The 18498-nt window shown below is 43.7% G+C and overlaps 1 long non-coding RNA gene across 1 annotated transcript in view; it reads right to left on the reverse strand.

Annotated features, from left to right (window-relative positions):
• The window catches only part of LOC128327859 (uncharacterized), a 36976-nt gene extending 18564 nt beyond the window's left edge, over positions 1-18412 (reverse strand). The window contains exon 1 of the long non-coding RNA XR_008308839.1: positions 18268-18412. This is a non-coding gene — a long non-coding RNA (uncharacterized LOC128327859). The remainder of the gene's footprint in view (positions 1-18267) is intronic.
• Positions 18413-18498: the final 86 nt, after the last annotated feature.

Raw genomic sequence — 18498 nt, forward strand, 5'->3', positions numbered from 1 at the left:
TGTATATCACTATATATTGTGAAGTGTGTGTGTGTATTCAGTGAAATCTACTTCCAGGCAGCATACTTTTTTTGAAATATCAGACTTAAATCCTTGGGAACCTAGGGTATGTGGAGGCCCTGGACTTTGAGGGGCCGGGGGCCCATTTTAAAACCTTGTCTCTGGGCCCACTCCAACCTTGCTACACCCCTGCACAGGCCCAATAAACAATTAGTCAGCAAGCTGCATTTAGGGTTGATCGGGGGCCCCACTGGCCCCTAGGTCTAACAATGAAGAATACTGTTCTAGTATGTCCCTGAAGAGCAGAATCAGAAATATCTGTAAAGGTGTTGGTAGGAGAAACCAAGGCCAAGATATCAATCCCACTTCATATACCCAAAGGATGACCACAGCCTACAGATTCTGAAGGGGAATCCTGATGAATCCTCGTTTACGTTCATTCTTGAAACCAGTCAAACCTTTTAGCTTTTTAGAACCAGTCTATTAAATCTCAGATATTCAGTATTTTTATAGGCTTGTATAAGGCACTGTAATACACTGGTGCAATGCTATAATGTGTTATTTGGTGTTAAAATTTATTTCCTGTCATCAGATATACTGAATTATTCTTCCTACTGACATCCTATGCAGACCTTTTTGTCTTGCACCCATTCTTCTCCAGCACATCTTGGCTTTCTTCCAACTTGTAACTCAAATAATCTCATAAACAGAGTCGATGTGCTGTGCCAGAAGTCTGGTTTCACTTTGATGAAAGTGGATCCCCATTTCCCCAGGTTTTCCAGAGTCTGACCCACTTCCGAACTTTTAACTTGCAGTACTTAGTGTCTAAATTGCATATGGAGTCTTCTACTAGAATAAGTGTAATTACATCTACAATAGACTATTCCTTCCTATATCTTTGTTTTGTGCTAGTTACATTCATGGGCATCCTCAGGACTTCTCCTGGAGAGTAGGAAGAAGAGATTACCCCAAACTCTCTGGATGCCATGGTTACATTTGGGGTGGCCAAAAAACACTTTTTCCTTGACTTAGGGAGCTTCATTGTGACCACATTTGAGAGCTCTAGGTTTGTTTGTTTGTTTATGCACTTATGGGGAAAAGCTGCCTTTCAATACAAAATGTCCAACATTCCCAAAGTGGTAAACAATGCAAAATGATAGCAATCAAAGCATAAAATATCATAAAATATCCTAGAGCAATTTAAAAAATAAAAAATACAATAAAAGCAAAATCAATAGATACATGAACAGCAGGACAGAGAAAAGCATGGTAGTAGACTCAACCTGCAAAAGCACAAAAGAAAAGGGGAGTCTCTTAACCTGCTTTGGAAAGGCTGGCAGAGATGGAGCTAGAACAGAAAAGGCCTTGTTCATGCTACTCTGACCTCCATATAAGAGGGCAACTAGATCCATTTCAGTTTGGTTTCAGACTGTTCCTGGCACAGACACAGCTTGAGAGACAGCTATGAGATGGAGAAGACATGTCCCCAGATGGACTATTTATTGTTGTTGTTGTTGTTGTTGTTATTTTAATGTATATACTGCCCTTCCAAAAATGGTTCAGGTTTACAACAAAATAAAAACAATTACAATCAATTAACTATTAAAATCCAAACTAAATTAATTAAACAATTAAAATCATTTAAACATTAAAATAATTTAAAACCGAGATTAAAATTTAAAACCATAGATCTAATTAAAAGGCTGGGTGAATAACTAGTCAGTGCCTTTTTAAAAGTTGCCAGAGATGGGGAGGCTCTTATTTCAATAGGGAACATATTCCAAAGTCAAAATTAGTCATTCCAAATGAGTCATTCCAACTCATTCCAAATGAGTTGGCGGCAGCCTCAGGTGAACCTCTCTGGCTGATCTTAACAGGCTTTGGGGCTCATGGTGAAGAAGACATTCTCTTAAATACCCAGGGCCTAAGCTGTTTAGAGCTTTATAGGTAATGACCAGCACCTTGAATTTTGCCCAGAAACATATCGGCAGCCAGTGTAGTTCCTTCAACCCAGCCCAGCAGAGGAGAGGATTATAGGACCTGGATTGAGTAAGTGCATTCCAGTTGGTTCTGCTAGACATTTAAGGGGATTTTGAAACCATTAACCATAGTATCCTTCTGGACTCCTAGCTGGGATGGGAGATGAGGGGCACTATATTGTGAGGGTTCCAGTACTTCTTGTCCTAGCAGTCCCAGAAGGTGGTATTAGAGACTTCTGTTTAACCCTTCTCCCACAGGATTGCATCTTGTCCTCCTTGTTCCTTAACATCTAATAAAACTACTAGGGGAAGTAATCTGAGCATTGGGGTTTTGATGTCACCAGTGTGCAGATAACATCCAGCTCTATAATAGGGATGTGCACGGAACCACGGAGGTGTGGTCGGGCACTGGGGGGAGTGTCACTTTAAGTGCGGGGTGGTAGTACTTACCCCTCCCACCGCTCTTCCCCCTCCGGCGCTCATCTTTAAACAAACGTTTTTGGGGTGGCAGGGTTCCTCCCTGCCACCCCTGCCCCCATCATTGGCTGCAAAGTTCTGAAGTAAGTATACGCTAGCGCTGCGCATGCGCCCGGCGCAGCGCACACACATCCATTGTCACCGCCGGCCCGCGCACGACGTATGCGGTGCGCGTGCGTGACATATTCTTCTTTAGTGAAAAGAATCTAAAACAGAGTGAGTGCTGCTTGACTCACTGCAGCGTCTTGTAAAAAGGAGCAAAGCAGGTAATTTTCCAGCATTGTTTTTCTAAACAGTCAAGGAGTAAGAGTGGAAAGTCCCCAGCTCACAATGCTTAGGTAAATTGAAAAAAGTGAGGCAGGAGATGACGGCCTTCCAAATCTGCAGAGTTTGATATGCTACATAGACGTTTTGAAGACACCTGCTTGACATACAGCTTCAGCAGATCTATGAAATCTTGGAATATCATTTTAAAAGAAAGCATGTAAGGGCCTGCCTGGTAACCTACAAGGAGCATCCTGTTCTCTCCACCTTAAGATGCACAGTTGCACATGCAAATGATTTAGACTGGATTCGTCTTGTCAGCCACACAGGCTGGACTGACAAGGCTGAGAGCATTGCAGACACAGCCCAGCTAGCATCTAGAGGGAGTGCCTTATGTCAGCAATCACTCCAGCCAGTTCTGGAATGAACTTTACAGTTTAAGCTGAACCTCCTTAGCAGGTTGAAGTTGATGGACTTTGGAGATATGGGTGTTAGAGTAATGCACACAGAGAGAAAAGAAATAGATCCTCCTATTTCTGTAAGCACAAACAAGAATGCAAATTAGAATGATTGTATGAGAATTAAATCTTGATAACTAATGGCAAGAAGATGCTTGGGGGTGTACATGATTATGGAGTAATCAAAAAGTTCCAGTTCTCTTTTTCATTCCAGTCCATACAGTATGGCCCTATGGGAACTCTAGAACAGATTTCCATTTTGATAAGAAAAACTATGAACCTTACATGTTTTGCATACGTCAGGATCATAATCATGAAGGGACATCGATTTTTGCAAAGTTATTCTGTTTTTCAAGCATCCAGAGGTTTAGGACCACCTTGCAAGCCTTCATAAAGTCAATGCATAAAAGTGAGATGCACTTTAAAGACTGAATCAATCTCTGTGAGGGACACTGAGGAAGGCTTGTAATTATCTGAAGCCTTCCATGAGGAAAGTCAGCTTCCTTGATGACATGCCACTCCTAGGATTTAAGTAATATAATTTTCCAGTAGGCACAAGGATGAATGGGAGGAATTCTTTGATTCTATGAATGATCAGTCGTTGTCCTCTACAATACCCCAGGGTTCATTTTGACATGCATCTGAATACACCTGGTAGTATCACATTTCTCAATACTTCATACGTGGGAGAGCATGTCTGAGGCTGAATTCAAGCCCACTGTATTGCTGGAGGTGGGGAATGGAGAAATCTAAAAATGTGACAGTCACTTTCAGGAAGAAATTGTTTTCCCCAGCTTTTTTCAAACTGAGCCTTTTTGGAGCTGTTTCTTTTTTTAAAAAAGTCAAATTAAAAAGAGCAACACTTGTCTTCCTCTAAAGTTCAGTGATCAACTCTTCAATAGGGCAGGGCATATCAGGCCAAAACCTAGTTTAACTGGTATGTCTACAAGCGCTGCAGGGAAAACTGTAGAACACCTGCATAACAATTTTCTCCAGAACAGGGCTCATTGTCTAACCTGTCAACCACCTCATCAGATCTCTCACTTTTTTAACACCATAATAAGAGAACTAGTTAAACAAATGAATCTACCAGTGCTGAAAGAAGCAAGCCTTGGTTGCATACGTTCTACATGCCTATTTAGTTAACAAGACTCTGATGCTAATTCAGTGGAAGTTTTGCCATCTCCAATATTTAATTGCTTAACTAGGTGTGCAGATTAGTCTTCACAGCAGACCATGGAAACTAATGACATTTCTTAAATATAAAACCAACTTTAATTGACTAGCTTTTCCTCCTCTCTGATCTCTCCTTCCTACATTTAGGCATAAATGAAAAAGAGATCATGTTTATGGCCAGGTTTCCTGTTGGAGGCACCTGTAGGAGAAGCTTGTCTCTGATTGTCTTCAAATCTGAAGATTCTCATACCACTACCTTCAGGTCTTAGGAGTTAATTGTCATGTTGTAAGATGTATTAATACACTGAAAATAGTCATAATAAACAGCAGAAGAAATTGCCTATGATTAAGCCATATTTATGTGATGTTGGATTTGTGCAGACCAACATCACAGTTAATATTGCATACAGTGATCAATCCACCATTCACCTTGAAATGTCATGAATTAAGATGGCAAGTCATATAGTATATAGCAGGGCTGCTCAACTTCAGCCCTCCTGCAGATGTTGGCCTACAACTCCCATAATCCCTGGCTATTGTGGTTGGGGATTATGGAAGTTGTAGTCCAAAAACAGCTGGGGAGCCTAAATTGAGCAGGCCTGGTATATAGCCATAGCATAAAGTAAAGTGGCCTACATTCTGCTCATGGCTACTGAAGATAGTAAGGGTATTCACACGCACAGCCTGACCCAGGCTAGGGCAGCCTGCACCAAGCCCAAATTTTTAACCCAGTGTTCAGCTGAGGTTAAGTGAACCTGTGGCTTGCTTAACCTCGGCCAGTGATCGTCTGGGCAAGGTTAAATAGCCGTCAGGTTAAATGGTTTCCCCCTGGCCTGCCACCATTTCCAGCAGTAGGTCGGGGGGAAGGAGCAGCCAAGCTCATGCCCCTGGGCACCCTGGGATTCGGGGCGGGGGGAGTCCTCCTGCTCCCAGCATTTCCCTTCATGGCACCACTGCTCATGTAGGCACGCAGCATGGCAAAGGGAACAATGACGATGCTCATCTGCAGGGGAAGGCAAGGAAGCTCCTACCTTCCCCTCAGCCCTGGGGAGTGCATGGCAGAAGTCGTGTGCCCGACCTCAGTATCTTTGCTGTAGTGACAATTCACCCTTCATTCACAACAGGAGAAGCAATTGCTACAGCAATGAAGCCAGCCTTAGTAGTCAGGGAGCCTCTTTGTCTTCACTAGCAGCAAGAATGGGCTGTCTTACAGAACCACCACGCATGCCCCACTCTTGGATCAGCAGCATCCTGCACAGGCTGTAAGCAACTGTTCTTAAATGGTTTAAGTGCAAGTAGGCCAGATTAAGACTGCAGCTGTCATTCAACTTCCCATTATAGTATTACCTGATTTACCTGAATCCAGGCCAGGTTTTTCCCCAAATTCTTTGATGTTAGAAATTGGGAGTTTCTTAAATCCAGGCTTCTCTTCCTTTTGCATAAATGCAGGTATAATCTGCATTTAACCTACATTTATATGCTAAAGATTAGGTTACATATTTATATTTAACCTATATTTTTAAGGGGTCTTCTGAAATTCAGAATTGTCTTCTATTCGGGTATATACTGTACATGGTAAAACTACAAAAACACTGTGTATGGATTGACCAAGGGGTAGGGTACAGTGGCCTTAAGAAGAGAGATCATAAAACAGCTGTCACCTGAGAAGACAGAGAGGATGAGGCAGAGAAGGGTGAGTGAGCAATAGGTTATATCACCTAACGAAGAACAGGTGCAACAGGAGAAGCACCAGTGCTTCTGAAAAGTTCAACTAACTCAGCTCTACTGCTGACTCAGGGGTGGGGGCAAATTTTGACAATCTCCCCTTCCCCAAGTAGATCTCTGTATCACCCAAAAATACATCCCTGAGGGTAGCACAGCCCTCAAGGACATATGTTCAGGTGACACAGAGGGCTTCCAGATGGGGAGGTCATTGAAATTCCACATACACATACACACAAGCAATGGTAGTGTTAGTCTGGAGCTCGTCAGAAGCACTACACTGATGTTTCTTCCATTGCACTGGTGCTTCATTAGTCAAGATGTCAGCCAGCATTTATTAAAAAGAAAGAGGCAGTTGCTTGCAGTAGCAAAACAGTAGTAAAAGTGCAAGCTCCAGACTTAATGCAGCTAGCTAGGACAAAGGTTTTGCACTAGCACAACATCCTCCTGCAAGCGTTCCATTGTTCTGGAAGCCAGCCTTTGTAGCCAGAGACCATGCTAAAGCATAGCTTTAGGGCAAACCTGTGAAAATACTGTGAAATCTACAGACATGATGTTTTTTGCTAAGTCTGCATGAGCATTTATACTGAAGGCCACTGCCACTGGGAATCCATCCTCTTTCCATGCCTGTATGGCCCATATTTTCTTCCCCTCATCCTCACTGGTAGAGCTTCCATCCAGCTTTGAAACTAACAGAAGCCTCAGTCAACCAGACTAGGGATGTGCAGAACCTGTTCGCTGGTGAACCAGACTACTGCAAACCGGGTCAGTTTGGTGATTTGATTGCAAACCGCTTTGAACCAATTCAAGCTGGTTCATCAAACTAACCAGCCCAACCGATCAGTTTAATTGAACCAGTTCGCTTTGGCGTAGTTAATTCCAAATTCGGACAATTCAGACCGAATTGCGCCAAACAATCCATGAACACCCTTAAACCTGACAACAGAGCACTATACAGACAACTGGGACATGGGGTTCTCTTTAGCATTAATGACATCAGCGGAGGCAAGTGGAGTTGTTGCCTTCATGGCACTACCATTTCGAAGCACTTCATGACAACATTCATATGAAAATTGCATGCTTGGAGTCTCATGGTTCTCACCCCCCCCCCGTCATGTCAGGCTTATTAATGAAGTGAGAAGATAGCTGGGACACAATCCAAGCTCAAATTGCAAGCATTTATGTCCAGGGAAATATGAGGTTCCTCTACCTTTTCTGGGCATTTTGGAACTCCTGCCTGTAATGGCCTGTCATGATGCAAGATGTCTGCAGCAATGTCAATGGCAAATGAGTTTGGGAAATCAAATGTTCCAAGGAAGCACATGCCATTTATAATTCTTCTGTGCTTACTACTACTGCATTAAGCTCTATAAAAATAGCAGAGTTTAGTTTTAATTTCCTTGTAGGATCCAAGTCCTCATATAGTTTGATTGCAGAACTGACATCAGGTGTCAACATCACTGGGCAGCTGGGAAGGTCCACCACCCTCTTCCTCTCCTGGTGGGCAGGTAGAGGACATGCAGGTGCAGCGGCTGCTGTGCTACTCTTGTTCACTTGCCTGCTTTAGCAAGCACCAATGCCAACTTGGAGTAGTTGCTGCCTAGAGGGAGGGGGCAGATGAACAGCTGCTGCTTCTACTCACCATGGCCTCTTGCTTGCTCACTCTGGCAGGCAAGCCAGGCAATGGCAACAGCAGGTAGGAGCAACCTCCGTCACTCACTCACCTTGGGTGGCAGCAGATGCTGCTGGGGAGGAGAACAGGCCATGTGGTAACAAGCATGAATTGTCCGCTTTGCTAAGCAGGGTCTGCCTTGGTTTGCATTCAAATGGGTGACTACATGTGAGTGCAATCAGATATACCTTTAGGGCAGGGTTTCTTAACTCTGGGTCCCCAGATGTTACTGGACTACAGCTCCCATCATCCCCAGCCACAAAGGCCATGGCTGGGGATGATGGGAGTTTTAGTCCAACAACATCTGGACCCAACGTTAAGAAACCCTGCCTTAGGGCATAGCTCAGTGCAAGAGCGCCTGCTTGCATGCAGAAGGTTCCAGGTTCACTCTCTGGCATCTCTAGGTACTGCAGGCCATATCATTGCCATGCACATGTCAGTTAACACACTGCTAACAATCTGCATCGCTGTTCTCCACCACTACCACCACACCACACCACACCCACACCACCAGTGCAGTGAGAGAGCAGCCTAACAGAGCTTCCTAACTAACCGCACTAAAGCAGTGCGGAAGGGGAAATTTTGACGTCCTCCCCTTCCCCAAGTCCTCTGAATCACCTCCAAATATGTCCCTGAGGGCTACACATCTTGAAGAAGGGAAGGGCTTCAAAAACTGCCACTAAAATTGCAGTTAGTTAGTTGGGAAGTTCTGTTGGGCTACTCTCTTCTTTCACCAATGCTTCCTTGCTCTGAATGCCAGCCACTGACCCTTCCCAAGTCAAGAGCAACCTGTCTAAGCAATCTCTTCTTTCATTCTCAAGCATCAATAAAGTAGAAGCTGGCAGGGCTTATGCTTGTCCTCAGCTCAAAGCAGACATATTCAAGAACAGAACAGTTTCACAGGAGCCAAAAGCATGCAGACCATAACGTATTTTATATATTGGAAAGCTCCAAGAAAAAAAACAGCCATAAAAATACAAGATGCTTTGTCTCAAAAACGACTGAGCAGGAGCCTGAAGAAACTTGGATATTTTTCACACATTTTGGAAACACAGGCATGTGATTCGCCCTGCCCCGATCTTCTTTTGTTTGTTTGTTTGATTTGTTTTGTTCCTTGTTCATGATGTCTGAATTTCCTATAGAAATGTTTCCAAAGGTATTGTAAAGCTGGGGCACACCATGGAAAATAATGCTGCAGATGATTGATTATGAAAATGGGAGACACTACATCAATGCATGCCAAAAAGAGAGAGCAGACGACGTAGCTCAGTTTCCATTTCAAACAAATAGACAGTGGAACAATCAGGAAACTGCCAAGGTAAATTAATTCAGCATGGATGGAACACCAGCAGAATGAGGCAGATTCAGAGACGGTTGCTGCGATATGTTACCCTGGCAGTGATGAAAGACGCCGTTCTCCTGCTTTATCTTTTCTGTGAGCCTGGCCAGATTTTGCAATTCTAAATTTACAGCAATTGCAGAAAGTTTGGTTGAAAAGGTTTGATATCAGAATCTGGATCCGTGCCGATGATGCATCTCACTACACAAACCATTCAAAGAACTCTTTCTCCTGAGAATCTGACATTGATTGACAGTTCTTCAGGGTCTCACCCCCTCATGATGAGGAAAAAAGGGAAATAAAATGGATTCCTTCAAGCAAAAACAAGTGAATGAAAGAAAGGTATTCTGCATGAATATATAACGGGTTTCAAGGTCATGTTAGATTGTGTTTCAAATTCTTTATCTGCCATCTGCAATGCTATAACCCTACTACCAAAAATAAAAACTTGTCAAGTTGTCTCACTGCAAATCTATAAATACATACATACATACATACAAAGCACTATACATATGCTTTAATTAGCAGTGACCATTTAAAGATTTGACACAGGGTATACCTTATATGTTACCTGAAGGAGCTCTTTGCCTTATATGTCCCTATGCAAACCTTAAAATCTTCTTTGGGGACCCTGCCCTGCTCCAGGTGCCACCATCAAATAAGGTGAGGTGGGTGACAAATACAGAGAGGGCCTTTCCAGTGGTGGCACCCCATTTATGGAATAGCCTACCTTGTGAAGTTCGCCTATCATCATCATGATGCTTTAGAGCATTTTTCACACAGCAGGCTTTACTGTGAGTTTACAGCAAGGCTCTATTGCGAGTTCGAAGTTGCCAAAAAAAAACACGACGCAAAAAGTGGATTTTAAAAACCCTAGATATAAATTGGGCTACACTCTAACATGCGAAGAAAACCCCGAATCATGTGTGAAATGCTCTCCAATAGCTTACAAGGACTTTGGGGTAAATCTGGCCGATATGTGAATGCAAACCCTCCATTCCGGAGGAGATGTGAGCTAAAAGCCCTGTGTGGAAAATGCCCAGGTGAAGACCTTTCTGTTCACTCAGGCTTTCCCAATCTTTTTAAATGTTTTAAAATGCTTTTGGTTTTTTGTTGGTAGTTTGCCTTTCTGTGTTTTCAATGAATATTTTATCTACTGCTATATTGTTTTGTGTTTGTGAGCTGCCCAGAGAACAATTTGTTATGGGGTGGCCATATAAAATAAAGAAATCTGTTCAGAGGGCATGGAACCACTTTGAGACTAGGCAGCTAAAAATCCTGGAAAGCAAGAGAGGAAGCAGCCTTCCCAGACCTAGATCTCAAAAAGGGATAAGTATGGCACTCATAAGTTTGCTTTTGGGGAAACTGGTTGCATACAATCTACACATGTATAGCTGTGTACCCACTATTTCTGGAATGTGTGGAGTTCTTTCAAAGGCTTGGTCAAGATAATATTCCCATCACTAGGCAATATGGTAAAACTGAAATTGAATTGATCAACTCCGTATAAGAAAGTAAAATTATGTCACTACAATAATCTCTTCTTGTTTGTGTTTTGATCCAAACATTTAGGCCTACTGAAGAACCCTGTCTTGGTCTGAACACTTGTACTTTCTAAACAACTAGAATGGGCTTAATGAAATGAAACCTCTTTCCTATGTCTCCCATTTTGTGTGACCAATCTAACATAGCATCAAAACATATGAATGGGGGTCATTCTGGAGGTAAAAGACCTTAAAACAGTGGTACATATGCTGGTAACCTCCAGGCTTGACTACTGTAATGCACTCTACATGGAGCTGCCTTTGTATATAGTCCAGAAACTACAATTGGTACAGAATGCGGCAGCAAGATTGGTCTCTGGGACAACTCAAAGGCACCACATAACACCAGTTTTGAGGGAACTGCACTGCCTGCCAATACATTCCCGGGTGAAATACAAAGTACTGGTTATTACCTATAAAGCCCTTAATAGCTTGGGTCCAGGGTATTTAAGAGAGTGCTTCCTTTTTCATGAACCCTGTTGCCTGTTACGATAGTCTGGAGAGGTCTGGTTGTGGTTGCCACAAGCCCGTTTATTTTATTATTTGTTTGTTTGTTTGTTTGTTTGTTTGTTTGTTTGTTTTAAATATTTCTGTACCACCCAAAACTTGTGTCTCTGGGTGATTACAATTAGTTTGGTGGCGACCCTGGACCAGGCTTTCTCTGTGGCTGCCCCGGGGCTTTGGAATATGTTCCCTGCTGAAATAAGAGCATCTCCTTCTCTGCTTTTAGGAAGACTCTCAGGACTCACCTGTTCTCACAGGCTTTTAATTAGAATTTAATTAGAATTAAAAGCAAATTAATTAACTGTTTCATGCTACTGTTTTTATTTCTGTTTTATGCTACTGTTTTGTTTCATGTATTTTAATGTGTGCTGATTTTTAAATATTGTTTTAAATTTTGTACACCACCCAGAGATGTATATATCAGGCGGTATAAAACTATGATAAATAAACAACAAACAGGAAATAAATAAAGAGCCCTTTTCAGATGTTCAGTGGATGTGTAGAAGGAGAAGTCAACATCTTCCCTACGATCACAGTCCACACCCCCTGCCACTGCAGGTTCATCTGCTTATGCATTACACATATAGGCTGTGTTCAGACAACCTCTACTGATTGTTGGGATATAACCTTTGAAGTTCTCCAATAGCTGAGCTAAGAGGCACCTTTTAAAGTAATCTCTCTCTTCCATTTTACAGGGAGAGCAATTGTTCCCTCTTCAGCCCAGTATAACCTCTCTCCCAATGGCTTTTGATGGTATTTCCCTTGTGTTCCTTTTTTATATTGTTATATATTCCTTCTGGGAACTATCTTCTCCTTCCTTTTGCTATGTAAACAGCTTTCAGAACTTTTTGTTGCTGTTGTTGAAGGCAGTATATATTATTCTAACTAGCAGCAACAATAACAACCAGATATGAAGATCAGGAGCATCAACAACTGATCCATCAATTGATCCAGTTCTGACCTCTTCCCCATAGGTTCACAGAATCAATAGAAATGGATGCAGCTCTGCACATTTAAAGCAAAAATACCTGGCAACTTCTTTGAGAATTGTGCATGCAGCAATCCCCCAAGGTCTTTATAATCCAGGTTATAACATTTAACATTCAGATTATTCAACATTTAATGGAAAAGGGGGAAGGAAAAGACTCAACCAATTTTTTTGTGATCAGGGCATGCTTCTCTAGGAATAGCAGTTAGTCACTAATTCAGAACTGTTCTAATGCATAAACTTGGTGCATGATATTTTCTTGACATTAATTGGCAGCTGAAAAAGCAAAGGATTGAATGCAAAGGGTTGGACCATTAACTTCAAATTCCCTTTAATTCCTTGTAAATGTCTAACACTTACACTGAGGTAACTTTTGCGTAATTAATTCAAAGGGAGCTGACTCGAAGATATAGGTCTGCTTTCATTTAATTGGGTCCCTTCATAAATAACAACGTTAAAGCTTCCTTCATGTTATTCTTCAGAGTTCTGAGCTCCCATTCATCTTCCAACAGCCACACAACAGATGGACTTGACTTTGGCATGAATGATGTCGAGTATCCATCTACCAGTAGCTGAAGCCAATAGTCTCCTTCATTCTTTGGCATGCAAATATTGAGTTTCACATAGAAATGAGGAAAATGCCTTTATCCTCATTTCTGTGTGAAATACAATATATTTCCTTGATAAGCCTAGACCTTCATATTAATCATAAATCAATTATGTTTATCCTTAACCTCAGAAGTGCTGCATTTCTCTTTCTTTCCTCAGTTGAAATCCAATAGGATATTCACAGTAATTATGTTGCCTTTCATACGAATCATAAGCTCATATTGTAATCATTAGTACTATAGCCAATTCATTTTCTGCTTTACTGTATTTGATATGGCTGTTCCATTTACTTGCAATAGGAGTTCTTTCTTCCCCTCTCCCTGTTACTGAACTAAATCCTTTGATTAGATAGGTTTTCCATTTTTTTAGTCATACAGTGGGTTTTCTTTTATAGCCTTTACACTAACACATTTCTCATGTGTAAGAAAAAGGACCAGTCATACAATCTAGCAATACTTGACCTCTTTCAGTACTTGCTGACTGCACTGGGATCTATGCAGCATCTAACTTGCTGTTTGACCATGTCAAACAACAGAAATAAAATGACTGAGCGGATTCACATAACCGCCTGTAAGTACTAGCAAAGGAGGTACAAGAGGAACCAGAGGTTGTGGGGAGCATGCACTCACACAGTGCATCGGTCCCCTAAGGGAATACAACCCCTCAATGGTCTTAATTAAATAAAATCCATAACACACTCCTATCGGACATAACGAGGCTATTCACATGATGGGGCAAAATCGGGCCAGCGGAGGCTAGCCTGGTTTTGCCCCATCATGTGAACTAGTCATGTGCAGAGAACGGTTCAGAGGCCATTCTAAAGGCCTCCAGTCCGGTCCAGACACGGGGTGGTTTTGGTTCGGGAGGATGGGGTGGGGGTTCCAATAAGGAATAGGGGGGGCTTTAGTTAACTCTCCCAACAATCACGCCGTATTTCTTTGAGTAATCGGGAGGCAGGATAGCTCCCTGCCGCCCCCTTCTTAGAAGCCATTTGCAGCCAGACTGGCAAAGGGGAAGGGCACGGCAGGGGAGTTCTCCCACTACCCCTTTGCAATGGGAGGGCTTTTGCAAGAAGGGGTCTTCACGGCAGGGTAGGGGTCTTCACTTCACAGATCTTGGCGCAGATCTTCACTTCACGGAGCGGCACGGGTGGGTCTTATTGGAACGGCGCGGGTCTTCTTGGGGGCGGCCGCCAGCCAAGCGGGACTTGGAAGGGGGCGGCAGGGAGCTATCCTGCCGCCCGATTACTCAAAGAAATACAGAGCGGTTGTTTGGAGGGTTAACTAAAGCCCCCCCTATCCTTTTTGGAACCCCCCACCCCAGTGCCGGACCAGTTCCGTGCACACCCCTAATGTGAACCACCGGACTCTGCTGTGAGCCCGGTGGTTCCTAGGCGGGTAACCTGTCTATCTACCCCTGGTTTTAAAGATCGTGAGTAGCCGTGGTGCAGCTCCACACCATGGTTACTCATGAGTAGACCCCAGAGGGGAGGCGAAAAGCTGCCTCCCAGCTCCGGGGGTCTCCCCAGTATGCCCTGTGTGCTCGCACAGGGCATACTGGAGCTTCCGGGGGCCACATGGCTCCCGAGCTCCCCAGCCCCCGCCAGCTCTGTCACAGAGCCAGCAATCGTGTGGGCGGCCAATCCGGCCACCCAGGGCTCCCGCTCTGCTCGTGTGTGGGCTTAGCCCGCTCTCCCCACTCACCCTTCCAAACAGGGTCTCACTGATTGTGAGACCCAGCTCAATGTCTGAACCCTCCCAAGTCTGGTTCCCAGTCCCACCTTAGATTTTACCGACTTTCTACACTCACTTAGAACCAGAAGTTGAAGTTGGCTTAACAAAGTTGATAAAATCTAAGGCAAAAGTGGATAATTGGGGTTGGGAACCAGACTTGGACAAATTCAGATCTCACAACCGGAAGTTGCACACTCTTTGCAACCTCCGGTTCTTCTTGTACCTACTTGGTAAGTACTTTTCAAGCGGCTGTGTGAATTTGACCACTGAGTTATACCCAAAGAAAGTTAATCATGACTATGCACTATTGAAATCATTAGGACAAGTTAGCCAGTACTGACATAAACCTCATGAATTTCAATGACTGACATGATGCACAGCCTGCCATCTCCTAATGCTCTGCCTCAGGGCTACTTCAAACTCATAAGCACCCTGAAGCTGTTCCAAATGAGCACTTGTGCAAACAGCGCCACTGCAGTTTCCCCTATTTGCCACAATGACCTAAAAGTCTGCGGCTGCCCTGGGACAGAGCATTAGGAGATGGTAGGCTGCACATCATGCAGCTCTAAGCTACATTCCGATCAGCTCCACAAAACTGACTGGCTTCTTGCACACAAGCACAGGAGAAGATGGAATTTTTGATGGGGCATCCAGAACTAACTTTCCCTTCTGCTGAGAGGACAAATACTGGCACATCATCACCTGCAGGAATACTCAAGGCTTATTCAGACATTAAGGTCATTCTCACAACCAAAGTAGGGATGGGGAGGGAGGGAGGGAGGGATGGGGGGAGGCAGGGATTGACCTACCTCTCCCCCAGATGATCACTGAGGACCCCCGAAGTCTGCTTCGGCACCCACACAATCTGTGCTGCATGGATCAAAGTGGATCTCTGGAGGACAGGACCCAGGCCTCTAGGAATCCCACAATGCACCATGTGACAAGTGCAGTGCATTGGGGGATTCCCCCAGAAGTGCCTGACTCTGTGTATGCTCAGGCTGCAGCCCAAGAATACACATGACCCCGTACCTGGGGTAAAGCGTGCACTTGAGCCCTTTAACCCAGGTAAAGGTAAAGTGTGCCGTCAAGACAGTGTCGACTCCTGGTGGCCACAGAGCCCTGTGGTTGTCTTTGGTAGAACACTGGAGGGGTTTACCATTGCCATCTCCCATGCAGTATGAGATGATGCCTTTCAGCATCTTCCTATATCGCTACAGCCTGATATAAGTGTTTCCCATAGTCTGGGAAACATACCAGCAGGGATTCAAACCAGCAACCACTGGCTTGCTAGTCAAGTCATTTCCCACTGCGCCATTAGGTGGCTCAACACAGGTAAAAGCCCAGATTAAAAACCCGGGCTTGCGGGCGAGGCAGCACCAGGATTGAGCTTGATCCCAGTGCTGCACACAAGCAGCCCTACCCAAGTAGGGCTTCCCTAACCTGGGTAAGGCTGCTCGTGTGCACAACCTCATTAAGTTGTATGTGCATACAGATGTCTGTACATAGGAACATAGGAAGCTGTCATATATTGAGTGAGACCATTGGTCCATCTAGCTCAGTATTGTCTACACAGACTGGCAGCGGCTTCTCCAAGGTTGCAGGCAGGAATCTCTCTCAGCCCTATCTTGGAGATGCCAGGGAGGGAAATTGGAACCTAGATGCTCTTCCCAGAGTGGGTCCACCCCCTAAGGGGAATATCTTACAGTGCTCACACATCAAGTCTCCCATTTATATGCAACCAGGGTGGACCCTGCTTAGCTAAGGGGACAAGTCATGCTTGCTACCACAAGACCAGCTCTCCTGTCCTCTCCTCTACACATGTTCATGTTTTTGTCTGAATGACTGTGTGTGTGTATTTTTAAAAGTGAACCTAGGTACAGGCCCCTTCTTATGTAAGGTACAGATAGGAAGTCTACTACTGTACATGTGTTGAACATAATATGTACATAACTGTACATGCATACTGATCTGTACGTCTGTGTACTGGCTGACATCCAGACTAAGTTACTCAATAATACTACTCGGGAGTTACTTTGAAGAATTACTTAATTTTAAAAGAGTTATTTTACCCTGGATGACGGCCATTGTACATATATCATATGAAAGCTGAACAAAATGTGTGAATAGGCTTCAGTTGCTAGAACTGAAATAAACTAGAAAATGGAATGTAGGGCTATGTATTATTGGCAGAAAAGGAATGAGTAGGCAGATGAGGTTCTGGGACTGTGGGCCAGGAAGCCAAGGTAGCATAAGGCTGCTAGGTTTAGAGTCCAGGCCTCGGCAGGGGAATTCTGGCCAAGGAGTTCTACTGTCACTGCCACATTGTGACCTGGCAGCTCTAAGGAGGCAAACAGGGCCAAAACATATGGCAATTCTGGGATGTACAAGTTGAATTGAACTAAGCAGTCACTTACTTCTTTGGTTGCAAGCTTCTGCTATTTTATTATCCGTCATATTTATATCCTGCCTTTCTTCTAAGGAGCTCAGGTCAGCACGGACTATCCCATTTTATCCTCACATCCTTTTTATTCAGTGAGGTAGGTTAGGCTGAGAGCATGCAATGGGGATGTCTCCTAAAACAAATTTATTGTTCAGCTCTCACCGAAGAGAATTTACAAGTCACCTGTGTTTGTTTTTTGTGTTTGTGTTTTGCTGCTCATATGCAGCTGATATTAAGGCTTGAAATTTCTATTTGGCCAGGCCCCCCAAAACAGGCAGCAGCCATGTTGGCTCTGCTGTGACATCATTGCTGCTCTTTTGGCGGGGGGGGGGTGTTAGGCCTGGTCATTCTGAGTATGATGTTTTCTGCAGTAAACTGATCAAAAACAACAGTGATTTTGAAAAATCTGGAAGATACAAGTGGTGTGTAGACAAGACAAGAGCGCAGCAAAAGCACACTGGGGGCAGGGCAGGTGGATGTCCATGTACCTACAGAAAAGAAATGATGGAGAGCTTGGGCAAATGCAGTGAGAAGAGAAAATGCAATGAGAAGAGAAAAGGTGTTCAGTGATAAGTCTGTGTTGTTGGTGTGTCAGGAACATTTCAATCTTAGTACAAATTATAAAATGTTGTTCTCCAATATTGTATTTTATGTGTGTTTTAATTTGATTTTTCTCTGCCTTTAAAGGTGGGGGGAGGCAACTGTGAGGAAAAGGAGAGATGAACAGTGCCTGTTTCCTGCTCTTTTTGCCTTTTGAGAAAAATTTCTGTCAGGGCTGGTGAAATCTGTGCCCCCCACCCCCTGGAAATAGAAGCCTCTTGAAAATTAAGGGCAACCATTATTACATATGAATGATTGAATTCATGTCTCTGAGGTAGATTGGGACTGTTCTATCGAATAAGCCTCAAATGCCTAGCAATGTTAGTGTTGCTGCTTACATACGACAGTGGCTTCTTCCTTCAATTTTTTTTTATTTTACCATCCTAATATGTTAGGTAAAGGTGGACCTGTTGGATGTCTGTCTGTCATGCCTAAAAGTCCTGGGCCCTCTGGCCCTTACAAGGAACTTAGCAGCTCCTTCTGCTTATGAAATACAAGGCTGGGGTTCTAAAAAACCAAATAGGAGAACTGAGGCCTAGCAGTTCTGAGGTAAAATGAAGGGAGAGGCCACTGTCAAATAGAAGGAAGGAAGGAAGGAAGGAAAGATGGGGTCACTGTCACAGCTACAGAGCCAAGGATTTTAAAGTGGGAGAAAAATCAAAATATTTTCCCCTATATTGGCATGCCATGTAAGAGGGCAATATTTTTGGGAGGGGAGGTTCCCCCCCCCCTTTGAGTTATAGAAGCAGCTCTAATACTAACCTATTCACTCCCCTCATCTCTACTCCAATGTAATCTTCATTGCAATCGCACAATGACGAAACGTGCAATCATGCAGGAATCTACAAGTGACAGATTTCCTACATTTCCTTGTACAAATACTTTTCCAGTCATGTTCAGTAATCAGTGCAAAACAAATCCACACAACTCAGTCAGTCTTCCTGCACATAACAGAAGGCTGCAGGGAGGTTGAGCAGTGCTGATGTCATCATC

Source organism: Hemicordylus capensis, chromosome 5 (genome assembly GCF_027244095.1).
Source record: "Hemicordylus capensis ecotype Gifberg chromosome 5, rHemCap1.1.pri, whole genome shotgun sequence".
NCBI classification, from domain to species: domain Eukaryota; kingdom Metazoa; phylum Chordata; class Lepidosauria; order Squamata; family Cordylidae; genus Hemicordylus; species Hemicordylus capensis.